The following is a 9,047-nucleotide window of genomic DNA, read 5'->3' as shown; positions in this document are numbered from 1 at the left end:
TACTAGATAAAAAGGAGACATCTATTGCATTACATCTATTGCAATTACATGCTGGAGCGTAATCAGCTCGAAAGCTGATTGGATCTTCTCTAATCGCTGGTTTGTACGCACATCTGCTACGCACATAACGAGCATGATAAGATTAACATGTTGCGGTGGTGAATGTTCTGAGTCGTTAGTCCTTGAAGAGGAAACGCTCAGTGAAAAGGAAAATTACAAGACAGTGTGACAGTAAAATTTACTCTACAATTCCCCCTTTTATCATGTAAATGAGAACATTAAATCTATAATACTGTCATACAGGGTTCACCTACTGGTTACTGTCCAGTCTGTGGCAGTAGTCAGTTAATGAACTACATGGTATAGATAGTTTTCACATGACATCACAGAGTCGGGGATTCCCTAGTGGCGGCCATCTTGGGGGTCCAGCTTACCGTACGGGTGACGGAGCACACAACGTAGTGTAGGTGTAATTAATGCTTTTGTGTATTTAGGATTGGATAAGTGATCAATCTTTAATAATTACATGAAATCAGTCTCATTAAATTTGAAGGTTAATAATTAAAATGAATCAATCCTATTGAATCGTTTAATTTGACTCATTTGAATTGAATCATACCATAGAATCAGTCTCATTTGAATCGTTTGAAATGAATCACTCAGGTGAATCATTTAGTGAATCATTTAGTGAATCGTTCAATGAATCCTGGATAAATTACCAAACAGCTAAATTATGGTATATCATTATTGATCACTTACCATGTTACATAAATTGTCTACACCTTTCCTTGAATTCTTTGCGACTGGTCAAGTTCAAAGTATCGAAACAGCAGATGAATACACACAGCTTTGATAATAAATGAATTTATTATACAAAGATCAAAAATGGATAATCAGTTGGAATATATACAGTGGTGTGTGTGTATATGAATGTGTGGGTGTGTGAAAGAGAGGGAGAGAGAGACACCTTGGGTCTCTCTTGAGAGGGTTGGCTCTTGTGGCTAACTCCACGTGTTTGTGGGGGAGGAGTTAAGGCCCAAGGAATGTAGTTCGTGGAAGGCAGAGCCAGGGTGTGTGGAATGTTATCTGATTTTGTTGGTATGTACATCAGGCCTGGTCAGGCCTGCTGGGCACGTGTTTTCTAAGTAACAAAAGAATTCCATACTCATAACATTATCAAACCCCCTGAAATCTTCAGGTCAAAATGTGGGTGAGTAGTGAAATTAAAATGTTAAGGAAGAGAGAGAGAGATGCACAAACTTATGGATTAACCAATTTTAAATCAACAAACAAATGATAGAGAACCAAAATTCAGTGTATAAACTTCATTTAACTTCATATAACTTCACATTAAGTGAATAACTAATTCCTAAGACTTAAACTTCCGTTTGCCCAATGCCTGTTCTTACTGCAAAGAGTCTCGTCTTCTGTCTGAAGAAATTCGAGTCGGAAGGTTGCGCTTCGGTGAGAGAGAGTAGTTCTGAAGCTTTCTTTGGTGATCTTCATAGTTGATAAGACGAAAAGTCTTTGTTCAGTACCATGCACGGATTTAAAAGAAACAGAAAAGAAGTGAAGGCCAGCCGCTTTTTAGAAAAACTGCCTTTTTGCTTGCAGTTGCGTACGCTTTAAAAGAAAAATAATACTTGCAAACCGGTTTAATAACTCGTGTAACTGGTGCTGGTAGGCCTGTCAATGTGACAACCGTGAATAACATGGACCTTTTGTTTGATTATGGGTTTGTTTTTGTTGTCTGTATTATTTATTGGTTTTGTTTTTGACTAAGTATATTTTTCTTTTGGGTTGCTTTTTGTTTAACTTTTGTATTGGTTGAATCGTGTATGTCACGTGAGTTGAACATGAACTTATGACCTGGAAGCGCTAAGGCCAGGTAAAGGATTTCAATGAGTTGGCGTGCATAGCGGTGGCTACTTGCTACGCTTTATGGACATTTTATGAACTTCTGCCGCTGGTACAAGGCGTACACGGTAATTTATCTTACTTTTATACTGTATTTTTCTTTACTTATGTTTCTGTATGTTTTGGTTAAATATTAATGTGTGGTATGTGTTGTTTGTTTTGTTGGTTGCCAGTTTTCACGGTGCTCATGACGAGCAAGGAAAATAAAGAGACCAGTCATGACATCAGTTTGAAGCGTGGACCCGGGTTTATTAGTACCAGCAGTAGCTACAGTGAAAACATCGCCTTTTGACCGAGGATTGCTGTACTCTGTAGTGGGCCGTCCTTTGGTTTCTGCTACCCTTGTTCTCGGTGGTGGGCCGGATTGATAACTCCGGTAGCCATCACGCCAGACCGTCGTGTGCAGTTGGCTCAACCCGCGTCAACTGGGGGCTTAATCGTGTGGGAGCCTTTTCGGTGGACTATGGAACAATTCATCATCGTGTCTTCATCTTAGCGGACAGAAAGGACTTACCTGCTTTGTACCCTGCTTCGTCGGACTCTTTCATCTGCCGTGTCACAGGTCGTATATCATAAAAAAAAGTAACAACTTTTATTGCTTTGTATGCCAACCTTTTTAAGATTATAAAATGTCTGTAGTTGAAAAGCCAGTTGATGATGTGCTAAAAGCACATGAGTGTAGTATTTGTGGACAAACCAAAGAAGTGATTGAAGCTGAAGGTGAAAGTGTAAAGAATGTAGTTAGACGTTTTTCATGTACCTTGTGCATAGGAAAGTCTGAGACTGAAAGGAAAGAGCCTAGTGCTGCCATTCCACAGACAAGTGAAATTAGAAAGTCCTCCCGTGACAGGCGCTTAATTCCAAAAATGCAAGAATTGAAAGAGCAGGAACTCTTTCAGAAAGAAAAAACGTTTAAGTTGGCATATGAGAAATGGAAAGTCAAGGTCAGAGATGTAAGATCTGGGTTGAAGACATACTGCAATGAGTCAACTTTATTCGAGATGATGGATGAAATGGAGAGGCAAGAGACTGAAATGAGAAAGTTATATGATGACATGCGGCGTAACATTGCACCAAGTCAAGAAATTAGGAGGAGAATTGATGCTTGCAGCGCAGTAACTGCAGACCTGTTGAGATTGATGAATGTACGAGCAACTGAAGAGGATATTGACTTTGATGTAGAGGCAGAGAGGGCAAGGTTGCGTTCGCTGCTCGACAATGAATATGCACGGTCAATATATGGATCTACCGCTTCTAGAGTCACAAAACATGGCCAGCTCTCCGTCCATCCTTCTGAAGCCGGGAGTATTGCTGCTCAAAGAGCAGAGGCGGCCGCACAGTTGGCAGCAAAGGAAGCTGAAGTAGAGATGGAGGATGATATAGAGGCCAAACGTCAGCAATTAAGAAAGCTTGAGCGTCACAGAGATCTTGAAGTAATGAGAGCAAGACTCAGAGTATACAAAGAGGAGGATTTAAGAGAAAAAAGTGAGCAACCTAGCCCAGCATGTGATATGAGTAATCCCAATCCAGTTCCCCCTAGTGCTGCATACTTGACAGGACAAGCTGCAAAGAATGAAACATATCTAGTGCAAGCTCTGCAGGAATCAATGGCCTTAACTCGACTTCCCGTTCCAGAACCCTCTGTATTCTCTGGGGATCCATTGCAGTTTATAGAATGGAGTACCAGCTTCAAAGCTCTTATAGAAGGACGATGCTTCAATGCAGCAGACAAATTGTTTTATTTACAAAAGTACATTGGTGGCGAAGCAAAGTCAGTTTTGGAAGGTAGCTTCTATAGAAAAGATGAACAGGCCTATGAACAAGCATGGAAGAAGCTGCATGAGCGATATGGTCATTCCTTTGTGGTGCACCGTGCATTTAGGGAAAAACTCAACAGATGGGCAAAGAATGGCGCAAAAGAGTATATTAAGTTAAGAGAGTTTAGTGACTTTTTACAATCTTGTTGCGATGCTATGCCACACGTCAAGGGCCTTCAGGTTCTGAATGATTGTGAAGAGAACCAGAAAATGCTGATCAAACTCCCTGATTGGGTGACAAGAAGGTGGAATCGCTACGTCACAAAAGAATTGGACAAAAGCAAAGACTATCCAGGCTTTAGTGAGTTTTCTGCATTTATTGCAAAGGAGGCACGCATAGCGTGTAATCCAGTGTCATCATTGCATGCAATTAAAAATACAGCGTAGAGGACAGCTAGAGAAATAAAACAGTCACAAGCAAATACCTTTGCAACAGATGTGAGCTCCTCAGAAGCAGGTTGTTCCTCGTCCAAGTCTAAGGATGGTGACACTGAAGATTTTAATTCACTCTTGACAACAGTGGCGCCTAACTTTGGATCACTTAAATGTGCGTTTTGTGGAGAAAGTCATGCCACACACAAATGTCAGAAATTGATGGGAAGCTCAGAAGAAGAGAAAAGAAAATTTGTGCTTGACAATAAGCTGTGTTTTGCATGCCTAAAAAGAGGGCATATCTCCAGAGATTGCAGGAATAGAGTCACATGTGTGCTATGTAAGAAACACCACCCTACATCATTGCACAAAGATCGTCCTATAGCAAACGAGTCTTCACAAGCTGTTTTGCCTGTTGAAGAGAACACAGTCTCACTTTCATGTTCTGTTAGTGGAGAAGCAAGCAGCAGTACATCAATGATTGTGCCAGTCTGGCTCTCACCAACCAATACAGAGACAGAGATTCTTGTTTATGCCCTATTGGATACTCAGAGCAGTCATACATTCGTTGATCGAGAAGTATGTGAAAAGCTGCAAATTGAAAAGGAACCAGTAAGATTAAAGCTCTCTACAATGATGGGAGTAGGTTCGGTTGTGGAAAGCCAAAGGGTCAGTGGACTCAAAGTCCGAGGGCTTTCATCAGATTATTCCATCCTCTTACCTCCCACCTATACGAGGGATTTTATCCCTCTAGACCGAGCACACATTCCCACTCCTGAGATAGCTAAGAGGTGGAAACATCTCGTACCCATAGCAGACAAAATTCACGGTTTGATGGAATGTGAGGTTGGACTTTTGATAGGGTATGACTGTTCTAGGGCTCTGGCACCACGGCAAGTTGTTACAGGCGGTGATTATGAGCCTTATGCGATCAAGACAGACTTGGGATGGAGCATTGTGGGAAGTGTGAGGCAGAATACTAATCCTGAGAGTGTGACGGGGTTTTGCCATTGCGTATTGGTTAAGGAAATGCCTTTAGTGACCCCAGCTTCTGTCATAAGAGCCCTGGAACTTGACTTTGCTGATACTCGCATGGGAGAGAGGAGCGTATCACAGGAGGATGTTCAGTTTCTTCAGATCTTAAAGGAAGGTGTCAGTCAAAATGAATGTGGTCACATTGAGATGCCCCTACCTTTTAAAGCACGTCCTCATCTTCCAGACAATAAGAAGCTTGCATTAATTCGTTTGAAACATCTTAAAAGGAAGTTGGAACGAGATTCTAAATTCAAGCGTGACTATGTGAGATTTATGGAAGGAGTGTTTGGAGATGGTGATGCAGAAAAGGTAAAAAATCAAGCAAAGGCTGGAAACATGTGGTATATTCCCCATCAAGGCATCTATCACCCTAAGAAGCCAGATAAGATAAGGGTAGTTTTTGACTGTTCTGCTAAGTATGAAGGCACCGCCTTGAATGATCATTTGTTGTCTGGGCCTGATCTCACTAATGGGCTTACTGGAGTGCTCTGTCGTTTCCGTAATTACCCAATTGCCATCATGTGTGACGTAGAAAAAATGTTTCATAGATTTCATGTCCGTACAGAAGACCGGGACTATCTGCGTTTCCTTTGGTGGGAGAATGGTGACATAAATGCAGAACCCACAGAATATCGCATGAAGGTCCACCTGTTCGGAGCATCATCTTCTCCAGGGTGTGCTAATTATGCTATGAAGCAGCTGGCCAGCTTGAATGAGGAGTACCCATTGGCTGCCCGTTTCATTAGGAACCATTTTTATGTAGATGACGGGCTCATAAGTCTGGAGTCAGTTGATGAGGCAATAAGGTTGGTGAAGGATGCTCAAGCTGTATGTGCTAAAGGAAAATTGCATCTCCACAAATTCCTTTCTAACAACAGAAATGTACTGGAGTCAATAAGTGTGACTGATCATGCCGCTGACGTGAAGAATGTCAATCTTAACCATGATCATCTTCCCGTACAGAATGTGCTGGGAGTGAGGTGGGATGTAGAAAATGATGTCTTCTCCTTCTCAATCTCCCCTGAGGAGAAAGCCGCTACGCGCCGTGGCATCCTTTCAGTTGTGTCCTCCATTTATGATCCTTTGGGTTTCTTGGCCCCATATGTCCTTTTGGGGAAGAGGATACTGCAGGAAATGTGCCAGAAGGGCATTAGTTGGGATGAACCACTGCCAAGTGAATTAAGGCCAAGGTGGGAGAGCTGGCTGGAGGATTTCCCAAACCTGCACAAAATACAGATCTCAAGATGTTTTATACCTCAGGATTTTGGAAAGATTGTGAGGACTGAATTACACCATTTTTCTGATGCCAGCAACCAAGGCTATGGTCAGTGTTCTTATATCAGGCTTTTGAATGATGCCAATGTTCATTGTGCCTTGATTATGGGGAAAGCTAGGGTCGCCCCCATCAAAGTTGTCACTATACCTCGCTTAGAATTGACAGCAGCAGTCATTTCCGCAGCAATGAGTAACATGCTGAAGGAAGAACTTGACCTCAAGGTTGACAGAGAATACTTTTGGACAGACTCACAAGTGGTCCTTGGGTATATCAATAATGACGCGAGAAGATTTCATGTCTTCGTCGCAAACCGAGTACAGAGAATCCGTGAGGTCACAGACCCAAAGCAATGGCACTACATAAGCACAGAGGAAAACCCTGCTGACCATGCCTCTAGAGGCCTTAAGGTGGACGAACTGATCAATTCCAACTGGTTTACAGGACCCAGATTCCTGTGGGAAAGAGAGATAGTGGCCAGCCCAGGAACACCAGAGTTATTGGTGGGAGACCCAGAGGTTAAAGCTGTCCAAGTATTGAAAACTTATGTTGCAGAAGAAACTGATTTTTTGCAATGCCTGTCACGTTTCTCAAAGTGGACTCTGGCTGTAAACGTTGTGGCTCGAATTCAAAGGTTGGCAAAGAGGTTGAAGACACCGGCGCTCTTGAGCGTGGAGGAAAGAAGGAAGGCTGCATTGACCCTCATTCAGCTTGCACAGCGAGCAGTGTTTGGAGAAGAGATGTGTATGCTCAGCCAAGAGGGTGGGAAGGTCAGTCGTAGCAACCCACTGTACCACCTGGACCCGTTCCTTCAAGATGGTGTATTGAGGGTGGGAGGAAGATTAAGGAGAGCAATGGCACCTTTTGAAGTAAGGCACCCAGTAATCCTTCCCAGAGATAGTCATGTTACACAGCTTGTACTTGCACACCACCATGAGAAAATCGAGCATCAGGGCAGAGGACAAACTCTCAATGAACTTCGAGCCAATGGTTATTGGATTGTTGGTGGTAGCAATGTGGTAGCTCACTACATAAGGAGATGTGTCCGGTGTAGAAGGGCTCGTGGGCCCCTAGAGCAGCAACGAATGGCAGATCTCCCTTCTGACCGCACAGATCCTTCCCCACCATTTACCTATTGCGGCATGGACTGTTTTGGTCCATTTTATACCAAGCAAGGTCGTAAGGTGCAAAAACGGTATGGCCTTCTATTCACCTGTCTATGCTCTAGAGCGGTTCATATAGAGATGCTGGAAGATATGACCACTGATGCGTTCATTAATGCTTTACGATGCTTTATAGCTATCCGAGGAGTTGTGAGGCATCTTCGATCAGATCAAGGAACCAACTTTGTCGGAGCAAAAAGTGAACTGGAGGAAAGCATTAAAGGAAGTTAGCAAGGAGAGAGTGGCCGCCTATTTGGCAACCAAGCAGTGCGATTTTTGTCTAAATGCACCTAGTGCAAGTCATGCTGGTGGCAGTTGGGAACGCCAGATTAGGACAGTGAGGGGTGTGATGACTTCAGTTCTTACACAATGTGCTGGGCGACTAAATGATGCTTCTCTGCGAACATTCTTTTATGAAGCAATGTCAATAGTTAACAACCGCCCTCTCACAGTGGATGGCCTAAGTGATCCCACCAGCCTAGAACCACTCACTCCAAACCACCTGCTTACCATGAAGTCATCTATTCCGCTTCCTCCACCCGGCAGGTTTGAGAAAGAAGATCTTTATGCAAGGAAACGGTGGAGGCAGGTTCAATATCTGTGTGAGCAGTTTTGGTGCAGGTGGAAGAAGGAATATCTTGCCAACATCTCTCTAAGGCAACGGTGGCATTCTCCCAGGAAGAATATACAGGTCGGGGACATTGTAATCGTAAAAGATGAGGAAGTTTCTCGCAATGAATGGAAGCTGGCTAGGGTTTTGGAAGTCTGTGAGAGTGATGATGGTCTAGTACGTAAAGCTGTAATTCAAGTGGGCTCACGGAGGTTGGGAAAAAAGGGTGAGCGTGTTGTCAAGCCCTCCATTATTGAGCGGCCAATACAAAAGTTGGTCATCCTGGTAACCTCTAGAATTAAAAGCTAAGTTAAAGTTTGCCATTTTATGGTGTATGCAAGTGACTCTAAACCTTTTGACGGCAGGGTTCCCTGTTCTATTGTAGGAGTTTCAGTTAAAGGAAATGTTTGCTATGTCTGGTGTAAATGTTATGAATTTTTTCTTGAAATATTTGCTGTGTTTTAACTATTTTCTACATTGGGGGGTGGAGATTTTAAATGAACAGTGTGATTATGAATTAAAGGTTTCAATTATATGCTGGGTAAAATTACCATTGACTGTGATTTTACATTTTGTGTGCGATAATTTAAGGTAATTTTGGTGGGAGTGTAACTGGTGCTGGTAGGCCTGTCAATGTGACAACCGTGAATAATATGGACCTTTTGTTTGATTATGGGTTTGTTTTTGTTGTCTGTATTATTAATTGGTTTTGTTTTTGACTAAGTATATTTTTCTTTTGGGTTGCTTTTTGTTTAACTTTTGTATTGGTTGAATCGTGTATGTCACGTGAGTTGAACATGAACTTATGACCTGGAAGCGCTAAGGCCAGGTAAAGGATTTCAATGAGTTGGCGTGCATAG

The sequence above is a fragment of the Neoarius graeffei genome, chromosome 17 (genome assembly GCF_027579695.1).
Source record: "Neoarius graeffei isolate fNeoGra1 chromosome 17, fNeoGra1.pri, whole genome shotgun sequence".
NCBI lineage: Eukaryota > Metazoa > Chordata > Actinopteri > Siluriformes > Ariidae > Neoarius > Neoarius graeffei.
The sequence above is the reverse complement of the archived record's forward strand: the minus strand, read 5'-3'. Positions refer to the sequence as shown.